This window comes from Triticum dicoccoides, chromosome 5A (assembly GCF_002162155.2).
Source record: "Triticum dicoccoides isolate Atlit2015 ecotype Zavitan chromosome 5A, WEW_v2.0, whole genome shotgun sequence".
Taxonomy (NCBI): domain Eukaryota; kingdom Viridiplantae; phylum Streptophyta; class Magnoliopsida; order Poales; family Poaceae; genus Triticum; species Triticum dicoccoides.
Genome location: NC_041388.1, coordinates 214,661,508 through 214,673,567, shown reverse-complemented (window position 1 = coordinate 214,673,567; position 12,060 = coordinate 214,661,508).

Genomic DNA, 12,060 nt, shown 5'->3' with positions numbered 1-12,060 from the left:
TCCGCACTCGACGCTCGCGGCAAGGGTGCCTGCACCGGCAAGTTTCCCTAGAAAGCGTAGGGCAGAACCATACAAGGCCAAGAGTCGAGTAAAGGAAGTAACACATCAATTTTTTGCCTAAGATAGAGTTATATTACAAAAATAACTTGTCGCGCCTCTAATAAAGTGTTCCCATGACATGGCTGGCAGCGACCAGGAAAGAAGAAAACGGATGGCCTAATCTACGCGGCCGCCGTCAACCCTTTTGACCTCGTTCACCCTGTCCACAATGGGTGCGACGAGGGCCTTAAGTGCGTCAAGATCAGCGTCCGCCGGCAGCTTCTTGAGGACGTTGGTGAGGTTGAGGCCCGGATTGCGGAAGGCCACCTTCACCAGCACCTTCTCCAGAACTCCGGCACAAATCGAGCGTGACTCGTCGGCCAACTGCTTTGGGATCCGTTCCCGGAGTTGCTGGAGCGCCGCCGCCACGCCTTTGAAGAACAGAGTGAGCTTGGCGCTGGGTTGGAGGTTCTCGTCGGAGGAGTACCCGAAGCCTTCCACCCCCAAATGCACCAGCTCCTCTTTGATGACTGCAGCAATATTCACGAGGCCCTCCGTCCAGAGCTCCACGGTATCTCTTAGGAGATTCTGGGTTTCGGCGGCCCTCGCCAGCAGCGCATCGTTGGCCTTGATGTCTTTCTTCAAGTCTGCCTCCCATTTCCTAGCGCTGTCCAACGTCTCCGTCAAGGTGGCCAGCTTCAGCTCCAGATCAGCATTGGAATCCTTGGCAGCACGCAGCTCTTTGCCCTTCTCGGAGAGTTGGCCCTGCAGCTCACCGTGGGCAAGGGCGTCCTTCTCGCGCTCTAGCTTGAGCGCGGCAAGCTCTTCGCCACCAACCTTCAGATCAGCTTCTAGCTGCGCAACCTTTACCTCCAATTCTTTCTTGGCGGCCTCGGCAGCCGCAGCCGCATCCTTTGCCTCTTGGAGCGTCCCGCCAAGTGCCCGTTCGCGCGCGGCAAGCTCCTCTTCGTGGCTGTCGAGGTTCACTTTCCGCTGAGTCAGCTCACCTTCTCGCGCGTACAGCTTCTCGCCGGTGAGCCGCTGCTGCTCTTCGGCCTCAGCTTCCTCGAGGAGGAAGGCCTTCCGCTCCTCAGCAAGCTGCTCCCGCTCCTCCGCCAAGGCCCGGAGAGTTTCTTGGCGAAGACCCCGGAGCTCCTCCGCGCGCTTCTCTATGTCCATGCTCGCCCTCGCGACAAGCGCTTCCTGGGACTCCAACTTGACCTGGCGGGCGCGGTAGAGCGCCAGCAGCCTCCGTAGCAGCCGCTCGTCCTCAGGCTCGCCGCTGCTGCTTCCCGGCACGTCGACGATCGACAACCCGGCGGAGGCAAGCACCTCCCCATCCAGAGCTTCTCCTTCCACCGGCGCCCTGGAGCTCGACGCCCAGGGGAGCTTGATGAAGATGCCTTCGCCAGCCTTCAGATAGGCGCCGGACTGGGGCTCCTCGGAGTCTGGCGCTGCGGCAGCGGCGGAGGGATCGATGGTCGGTGCAGCGCCTAACGCTCCTGCGGCCTCAGGGCCGTCAGTGCGATCGCCAGATCCCCCGCTAGCTTCCTCGGCGGCAGCCTTGGCGGCCTCTTCGCCGGCGGGCACGTCAGCACCGGCTCCTTCTTCGGTGGCCGCGGCATCATCAGTATTGCCACGCGCGTCCCCCTCGCTGCCCGCTTCGGTCTCCATCGGATTCACGGAGAGTGGGTCTGACGACCGGAGAAGAAGGAGAAATCAAACAAGTATCCGAGAAAAGAAATCAGCGGAAGACTACAAGGAAAGTTTCGAACAAGGAGGACTACCTGTGCTGGGATCTGCTGTCATGACCTCCACCACCGGGGGATCGTTGACATTGTCCCTTGCCAGAGACTCCCCCCTTGCCGGAGACTCCTCCCTTGCCGGAGATCGCTTCCTTGCCGGAGAACGCTCCCTTGCCGGGGAGTCCGCCCTTGGCGGCGTAGTCGAAGTAGACGACGAGTCGGAGGTGACCACCACGCTCTCCTGATGAAGCCGTTCTGCTCCTGCACAAACAAACCAGTGATCGGATGTCAACAAAGGAAAAAGAGCAACCATGCGCACCCAGAAACAGAAAGTAAACCATATGCTCACGCTGGGGGCTGCGCTGGGGGCTGCTCTGCAAAGTGATGGCCGGATCCGGCAAGGTGGTCTCGGGCACGCCTCCTGTCATCGCAGTGGGCTCGTCCTCGATGACCACCACCTGAGCCTTGGCCCTCTTCGCCGCCCTCTGGGCCAGAGTCCTGAAAAGGGAGAGTCCAGGATGGGTCAGATCAGATGCAAGATAACACCAGCAAGTTGAAGAACTACAAGAACAACAAGGGAATCTTACTCTTCTTCCTCTTCCTCGTCGGAGCTGAGCGCGGAGAGGTCGAAGTTCGGCCCACCTCCGGCACGACGAGGTGGAGGGGTGGGATCCCTTGGCCACTTGGCGGGGGCTGCGGCGCCAGCCCGAGACGACCCCGCTTCAGTTGTCGCTGCGGCAGGAGGCGCTCCCGCGGCAACCGTACTTGCCGCGGTAGAGCGCGTTGCGCGACGCTGCGGCTATTGGCCCACTTGCCGCCCTGCTACATCATCAAGCCTGCGGAGGCGCCTTCTTGGCTGCGCTGCGAGCCCTGCTCGCGGCAAGCTCCTCGGAGATGGCGGGCCGCTTGCACCCTCGGCGGGCTCGTTCGACTCTGCGTCGGGCGCGGCGAGCTCTTCTTCCTCTTCGGGCTGCTCCCGTTCGGCAATACTCATCGCCAACGCCGCGTCCGCTTCCTCCATGGTGAACCCGAATTCACCCGCGGCCGCGGCCACCGCCGCCTCTTCCGCCCTGGTGGCGATGCGCTCCATCTCTTGCTCAGTGGTGTCGCGGGTGAGGAGTTTCTTCTCGTCAGCATTGACCGCCACCTCTACTAGGCTGTCAAAGAACTGCTGCACGACGTCGCCGGCGGGCTCTTGCCAAGTTGGAGCAATCCCGTGTGAGTCACACAACGGCATCATGGCGCAGATGCGGTCGCGCGAGGAGTTGTTGCACAGAGGAACGACGCCTGCCGGCAACCTGAACCACTCGGGATGCTGTGGGTCATGCTTGAATATCTCCTTAAGTATCCCGTCCAACTCTATGACGGTGAAATTGAAGTTGAGGCCTGGGGACAACCTCATGATATCTGCCGGGCCTCCAAATTCCCAGACGGGTCTCCCCCTCGCCTGCAGAGGGGCGATCCGCCGACGAAGGAAATCTGCGCCAACAGCTCCTACAGTCAGCCCGGCAAGCCTGAGGCGCAAGATCCGAGTGGTGGCGATCGTCAGCTTGTCGTCGTCCACGGACAGAGCGCTCCAGTCATTGCCACGCACTGCTGGGGCTTGACGCAGGGCGGTGAACGGCTGCGGGCTCTCTTCTACAACCCAGCACCAATCAGCTCTCCACTCGTCCCACTTGCTGCGGAGCTCCCCCTCCAGATAGGTCTCCTTCTTGCTGGCCCGCGAGATCCAGGCGATCCCGCCGGCAAGAGGTTCCCCTCTCTCGACACGAGGCATAAAGAAATGGCGGAAGAGAGCTACGTTGGGGTGGACTCCGACAAAGTTTTCGCATAGATGGGCGAAAACTGCCATGGTCAGAACGGCATTGGGGGTGAAGTCAAGGAGGTGGAGTCCATAGGTGTTCATGACGTCGCAAAAGAAATCAGAGAATGGCGGGCAGAGCCCGCAGTAGAAGAACACGGCGAAGAAAGGATATCCGCCAACTGGAGCTGCTTGCGAGGCGACGGCGGAGAGTACCTTCGTGCGCGGATGCGCCCGCGTCTCCGTCGACCAAAAGAGATAGTACCACTCCCTCGGCTCCTCCGCGGAGAGCTCGGGGGGAAAGTGGCCCGCTCCTTTCGCAGCGCCTCAAGCCGCTGCGCTTCGGTCGACTTCACAGCTTTCGCGGCCGCGGCCTTCGTGGCCTTCCCCTTCCCGGGCTTCGGAGGCATGGCGGAGGCGGTGGGGGAGATCGACGGCGCTGGTGGTGGCGACAGCGACGGGAGCGGAGCGCTGCTCTCTTTCGACTTTGGAAGCGGAAGAGGGCGGCGGAGGTTTCTGAGATTGCAGCAGCAAATGGCGAAGATAGGGGAAATACCCCTGTTTCCCCTGCTTATAAGGAGAAAGGGGCGGACGTTGCGCTCTCTCCGAATAAAGAACCACACACGATCTCCCCCACGACGCCGTGATTGACACGTGCCGTTGCGGGGGGTGCGGTGGATACGGAGTGAGATTTGGTGTGGACCCAGGCCGCGCGTGCCCGTGCACTGTTTTGGGCCTGGCCCATCAGCGCTCGGCACCGTGTATGGCCCAGGCCCGGGGGCTCCTGTCGGTGTACTAGAGTAGGGGTACCCTAGTATCCCGAACTCGTGCACGGGCAGTTTCAGCACCCCGCGGCAAGGCTTGCCGGGTGACCGCCAAGACCCTCCGTGGTTCCCTTGAAGACCATTCAAGAACAAAGTACACAAACCAAGGCCCCGGCAAGAGGAGCTTGCCGGGAGGGCCAACCAAGGCCCCGGCAAGAGGAGCTTGCCGGGAAGGCCAACCAAGGCCCCGGCAAGAGGATCTTGCCGGGAAGAGACAAGACCCCGGCAAGAGGAGCTTGCCGGGAAGGCCACTCAAGGCATACCAAGAAAGCTTGCCGCGACGCGCCCTGCATCCCGGCAAGATCCGGCGAGCGACAAGCTTCCGGACGCGACAAGACGACGGCCGCGGCAAGGAGCTTGCCGCGGGAAAACCCCACTTCGTGCCCGCGCTCCAGCACACCTGCTAACGTGTCACTCTAGGACTCTCCCAAGCACACGTGGCAGGAGGCCGTGCAGCTAGGGGTACGTGGTGGCAAGCGGAGATGAAGAGAAGCCCATCGTGGCAAACGGTGGCGCTCCTAACGGTCACCTTTTGCACTGTTTAGGAGACTCAGACAGGCATTTAATGCCCTTGTCCCCTGCCGCCAGAGTTAGGTAGGGTGCACTGTATCCACAGTAGCGGTAGCTGCACCTACCGCATCCTTTTCTATTTTTACCCTTCTAGTCTACGTTGCCACCTGTCGGTGACCCCTTGAAAGTATAAAAGGAGGCCCAGGCGCAACGTAGAAGGGGTTCGGCCGGTTCGGCTCATTCGAAACACCAGAAACACTCCCACGCTCAGTCTGATAGCGTCAATCGCTCCTGAGCAAAGATAGAATACACACAAACAAGCAGCAGTAGGGTTTTACGCATCCGTGCGGCCCGAAGCTGGGTAAAACCGCCCGCGTGTACTACCTCGATCTGCTCTTTGTTCAACCTCCGCCCTCACGAACCGAAAGGGGTTCGGTCCGCCGATCCCCATAGGTGTTCGTGGATCAGTTTCCCCGACGCGGTGGGCTCTGGTTCAGCCTCCCCTATGTTCGGAAGACCAGACATCGGCCTTTCAGAAATATGAAACATGCCACGATCAACATGATAGCCGGATGCTTGTTGTGCCAACTCATTTGCTCTCCAATTGTCATGTCCTGATATATGAGCAATGCTAAAATAATCCAGAACAGAAATTATATCTAGACATTTATCAAGATAAACATTAAGTGATTTGTCAAAACATTGAAAAACTTTGGATATTTGCTGCACTACTAATAACGTATAACCAAAAGCCTCAATATGTGTAACACCTATGGCAAGCAACATCTCTAAGCCGAATAACAATGCTTCATATTCGGCTTGATTATTTGTGCAAAAATATTCTAAGCGGCACGAGGCTTCAAAAACAACACCATGAGGAAATATGTAAACAATACCGACACCTTGGTCGTTGCTACAAACTGAACCATCAAAATATAATCTCGATGGTACTAATGAGACAAGGTTTATATCAATATCATGCTTGTCATCAATCTAATGCTCAACAATAAAATTCGCAACAATTTGGCCTTTCATGGATTTCATAGATTCATAAGCCAAATCAAATTCAATTAAAGCATAAGCCCACTTGCCAATTCTACCACTAATAATTGGCCTATGCAACATGTATTTTATGACATCGGTTTGACAAGCTATAATGCAAGTACTAGGCACTAGATAATGTCTCAATTTTATGCAAGCATAATATAAGAACAAGCATAATTTCTCTTTAAATGTATACCTTGTCTCGGCTTCCAATAAGTGTCGGCTCAAATAAGTAATAGCATGCTCCTTCCCTTCGGTCTCTTGAGTCAAAACATCACCAATAACACCTTCCTCCGCTGCAATGTACAGTCTAAATGGCTCCCTGTGCCTGGGCGCTTTCATAACCGGAGGAGTGCACAAATATTTCTTAATCATATCAAATGCCTCTTGTTGTTTTGCCCCCAAGTAAAATCAACATCATTTTTTAACCGAAGGTAGGAGTAAATGCATCAACCTTCCCTGATAGATTGGCTATGAACCTCCTCAAATAATTTACCTTGCCAAGGAATTTTTGCATATCTCTCTTGCATGTTGGAGCCTCTACTTTTTGGAATCCATTTCCACGCCATCTTCATGAATAATGAAACCCAGAAACTTCCCAGCCGATACACCAAAGGCACACTTCAAAGGATTCATTTTCAGCCAATATTTCTTCATTCTTTCAAAAGCCAAATGCAAATCAGCTAAGTGAGATTCAAAAGCATCCGATTTGACAACAATATCATCAATACAAACTTCAAGTATGACACCGAGTAAATCATGAAAAATCAAATTCATAGCCCTTTGATATGTGGCGCCATCATTTTTTAACCCGAATGTCATCACTGTCCACTCGAATAAACCAAGAAAACTAGGGCAACAAAAAGTTGTCTTGGACATGTCCTCTTCGGCCATAAAAATTTGATTGTATCCGGCATTACTATCTAGAAAGCTAATAACCTTATGTACAGAAGCATCATTAATAAGCATATCGTCTATTGTCATGGGATACTCATCTTTGGGTATATCCCTATTCAAATCTCTGAAGTCAATGCACACCCTTAACTTGTCGGATCCTTTCTTCTCCACTGGGACAATGTTAGAAATCCACTCGGCATACCTGCAAGGTCTAATAAAATTAGCTTTAATAAAACAACCGATCTCTTCCTTGATCCGATCATATGTTTTTGGATTAAATTTTTTGGCCGATTGTTTATATGATCTAAAACCAGCCTTTATAGGTAACCGATGCTCCACTAGCTTCGGCTTAAACCTAGCATCTCATGATATTCCCATGCAAAGCAACAAACATATTCTTTCAATAGCTCGATTAACTTAGCTTTACAATCGGCTTTCAAATTTTTGTTTACAAACGTCGGCCTAGAAATTGAACCATCTCCTATATCTATCTCTTCTAATGGATCGACTGATGTAAAACCTTGTCCTAATTTATCCATCTCATCTAACTCTTCTATGGACTCATACATATCATTCCCATTGGACCGATATTCTACAAGTCGCGTTTGTAACCACTCTGAGTTAGGATCCATTTAAGCATATCATACCTTGGAGCCGATTGCATTCAGTTAGCTTTAACGAGACGGGCACGAAACCATTCTTGGTCGTGCTGAGAAAATCAAACTCTGACAAGCAAGTAGCATTTGGGTGTTGCAAATCCACCGATGCCTCGGCCAAAGCAACATAGGTCGAGTTATCCGCATGAATGACTTCCACTTCATCATTAAGCCACTGAATCAAAAACTGGTGCATAGTGGATGGCACACACTGGTTTGCATGAACCCAATCACGACCTAGTATGACGTTGTAGTTACCTTTCACCTCAGCGACAAAGAATGCGGTAGCCAAAGTTTTACTTCCCACCGTGAGCTCCACATACATCACACCTTTGGCTTCAGTTTTCTCTTTGCCTTCAAATCCATTGAGCACCATGTTGGTCTTTATCAACTCTTCATCATGCAGGCCCAATTTTTTGAAGACCGAATACGGCATAAGGTTCACCACAACACCACCATAAACAAGTATCCGAGTGAGCGGTGACCCATTGATATGACCTTTGAGATATAACTGTTTAAGATGCGTTACTGGGTCTTTTGGCTTCTCGAATATTGCATTTTTAGGGCCAAAATCCAGCTGAGCCACCTCCCCTTCCTCATCTACAGCACGAAACTAAGCGGGTAAGTAATACACCATATTAATATCCATACCATCATGAACCGGTGTAGACTTGTAATGTAACATATCCTCCTCTTCCCCTAGTGTATCCACCGATTCTGAAATTTGTTCGAGCGAAGAGGAAGCAATAGGTAACGCAGACAATGCAATGATTACATCATCCTCTTTTGGTGGTGTAGGTCCTGCTGTGATAGGCGTAGAAGCCACTGCATCTTGTATTTATTTAGGCCTCCACACTTGTTTTGTAGGTACCATGGGTCGAGTGTCATTGAACAACTTATCCCTTTTCTTCTTGGCCTCTTGTTCTATCATCTCTTGACTCCTTAACCTCTGTAGTTTCCTCTTTTGTGTCTTTGTTAGCCCTGGAGGACACCACTTTGGCTGAGTGTATTTAGGATCTCTCATCTTTACTTGGCTAGTGCTTGCTTCATGGTCATTAGCTGAGTGCTTTGGCGCGATAGCAAGTATCGGCTTAGTTGGATTGCTATGCATAATCGGCTGCTGTATGGTGAATGTTTCGGTGCCCAAGATGAGTGAGTCGGCATCGATTTTTTCCTTGCTTTTGCTTGACTCGAACATTGCAGCACTTAGCGACTTAACATGCCATTCTTGCTTGCCGACCCTTTTTTGATTATCTTGCACTGGCCGACTGACATCATTGTTCAAATGACCTCGTGTGGGATAAGAAAGTCTCCCATGAACGGGCCTCCTTGGTTCTGCCCAACCCAGATGAAAAGCATAAGGGGCCATTGGGGGAGGCCACCATCCTCCATTGAAGTCTCCCATGTAGCATGGCACATAGGGGGTGGCGGCATCCATGGTCCCGGCGCTCACAATCCATATGGCCTTGCATGATGCTGAAATTCTTCCCGGGGAGGTGACCTTGAGCGCTTCAAATTTGATGACCGGTTAGAGCTAGAACCGGCTGCATAATTGGCATACTTGGACAACAACATATCAAAAGTTGGCTTGACTTTCTTGCGCTGCACTTCAGCTTCATTCGTCTTCCACTTACCAAACTCTGGATTCTTGGGCTTCACAAATTTGAAATGAGTGTTCTGTTGCACTTGTGGTTGCCCCCCGAGTGTAGGATTCTTGATGGTGATCTTGATTATCTCCTTGCCACCGGATTGCTTGTCAAGTTCGCTACCTCTGGCCGAATGTGTAGCTTCTTCCCCTCCAAATCCATGGTATTCATTGGAAAAGGTTGTTTATCAACTTGCATCTCAGAAAAGTTCAATCGTCCGTCATTAATGGCCGATTGTATCTGTCGCCGAAAAACATTTCAATCGTTAGTAGCATGAGAAAAAGAATTATGATACTTGAAATAAGCACGTCATTTTAGCTCTTCAAATGGCGGTAAAGTATGAGATATCCTAATAATTTTAGCTTGCAGCAAAGCATCAAATATTCTATCACACTTAGCAATGTTAAAAGTAAACTTCATCTCTTCATCACGATTCTTATGAATTGGTTTCAGATCATTGCAAGTAAAGGGTTTGGCCTTAGATGGCCAAACAAATTCAGTAGCAAAAACATCACCCTCGTCGCCCGAGTGATCACTATCATATTCAACCACATTCATCTTTGGACGATCGACTTTGTATGTATGCATTTCTTTGAGATCTTTGCTTCGGCTTTCCTGACCCAAAGCCCCTTGTAAGACTTGGTTCATATTTAAGAACTCATGACCTTCTAGATTTTCTCTAATGGCAGTTCTCAAACCACTCAACACTAGGTCTGCCAAGTCCCTCTCGGTTATCACCAAACTAAAACACCGGTTTTTTGTTTCTCTGAATTTCTTAACATAATCTGAGACTGATTCATCATGCTTTTGTTTAACCGATGTTAGATGTGATAACTTGAGTTCATTGTCACCATTATAAAAGTGATCATGAAATTTCTGCTCTAGCTGCGACCAAACTCGAATGGAACCATGTGGTAAAGAAGAAAACCATGAAAATGCGGTACCCGTTAATGATAAAGGAAATAAACGCACTTTCAATTCATTTAATGAGCCTGCCTCACCCAATTGTGCTAAATATTGACTAACATGTTCCCATGTGGTTTTTTTGCCTTCTCCATTAAACTTAACAAAATCTAGAATTTTATATCCTGGAGGGCACTGGATGGCATACTCGGGGTACGGGTTTTGGTAAATCCGATTCCGAGGTATCTCAACTCCAAAATTCTTTTGAAGCATCTTAGCCGTACCCTCTCTAAGATTAGCTAGACAATCATCCATAGTGGATGATGTAGCTTGTGGCAGTGGCATAGAAGGAATAGGGGTACTAGCTATAGGTAGGAATTGTGGCATGTACGTCGACCCAAAATTTGGTAGTGGTCGAGTGGATTTAGCTGTAGGTAGGGTTTGGTTTGGCGTTGCCACCGAACCTGTCATGCTAATAATAGGATTAATGGGTGTAGCCACAATCTGATTTGTTTGGGTAGGATAGTAAGTCATCAGCATGGGAGGCGCCGATGAGATAGGTAAAGCCAGATTAGGGTTTTGCACATTAGCAGCTACACCATCATTACCACTAGACGATTGAGATATATTCTTCTGAGCATTAGTATTTTCTATTAAAGTTTGATAGACTAGATTGTTACTGAGGGAGTCCTGGATTAGGGGGTATCCGGACAACCGGATTATATCCTTTGGCCGGAATGTTGGACTATGAAGATACAAGATTGAAGACTTCCTCCCATGTCCGGATGGGACTCTCCTTGGCGTGGAAGGCAAGCTTGGCAATACGGATATATAGATCTCCTTCCTTGTAACCGACTCTATGTAACCCTAGCCCCCTCCGGTGTCTATATAAACCGGAGGGTTTAGTCCCTAGGACCAACAACAACAATCATACCATAGGCTAGCTTCTAGGGTTTAGCCTCTTCGATCTCGTGGTAGATCAAATCTTGTACTACTCATATTATCAAGAACAATCAAGCAGGACGTAGGGTATTACCTCCATCAAGAGGGCCCGAACCTGGGTAAACATCGTGTCCCTTGCCTCCTATTACCATCCGCCTAGACGTACAGTTCGGGACCCCCTACCCGAGATCCGCCGGTTTTGACACCGACATTGGTGCTTTCATTGAGAGTTCCTCTGTGTCATCATCGTTAGGCTTGATGGCTCCCTCAATCATCGATAGTGATGCAGTCCAGGGTGAGACTTCTCCCCGGACAGATCTTCGTATTCAGCGGCTTCGCACTATGGGCCAACTCGCTTGGCCATCTGGAGCAGATCGAGAGTTACGCCCCTGGCCACCAGGTCAGGTTTGGAAGCTTAAACTACACCGCCGACATCCGCGGAGACTTGATCTTCGACAGATTTGAGCCCCTACGAGTCCGCCGCACGGTCATGATGAGCATGATTTAGCTCTACCATCGGACCGTGTTCAGGAGACCGCACCGGCAACCGCTCCGACCCTCAATTCGGAGCCAATTGCGCCATCCATGGACGGGTGGATAGACCCCGCCACGGAGGCCGCATTCTCAGCGGCGATCGAACCGAGTATCAACCTTACCCTTCACGAGAGCCGTGATGCCAAACTGCCGGATTCTTCCCCGGCCATGGACTCCGAACCGCCTGCGCCCGTGCCTATCGGATCCGACTGGGCGCCGATCATGGAGTTCACCTCCGCGGATATCTTTTAGCACTCGCCCTTCGGCGACATACTGAACTCATTAAGGTCTCTCTCCTTTTCAGGAGAGTCCTAGCTGAACTATGTCCGGCAGGATTGGGATGCTGATGACGAAGAAATTCGCCACCCACCCACCACCCACTTAGTAGCCACTGTCGACAATTTGACTGACATGCTCGACTTCGACTCCAAAGACATCGACGGTATGGACGATGATGTAGGAGACGAACAAGAACCACTGCCAACAGGGCACTGGATAGCCACCTCATCATATGATATA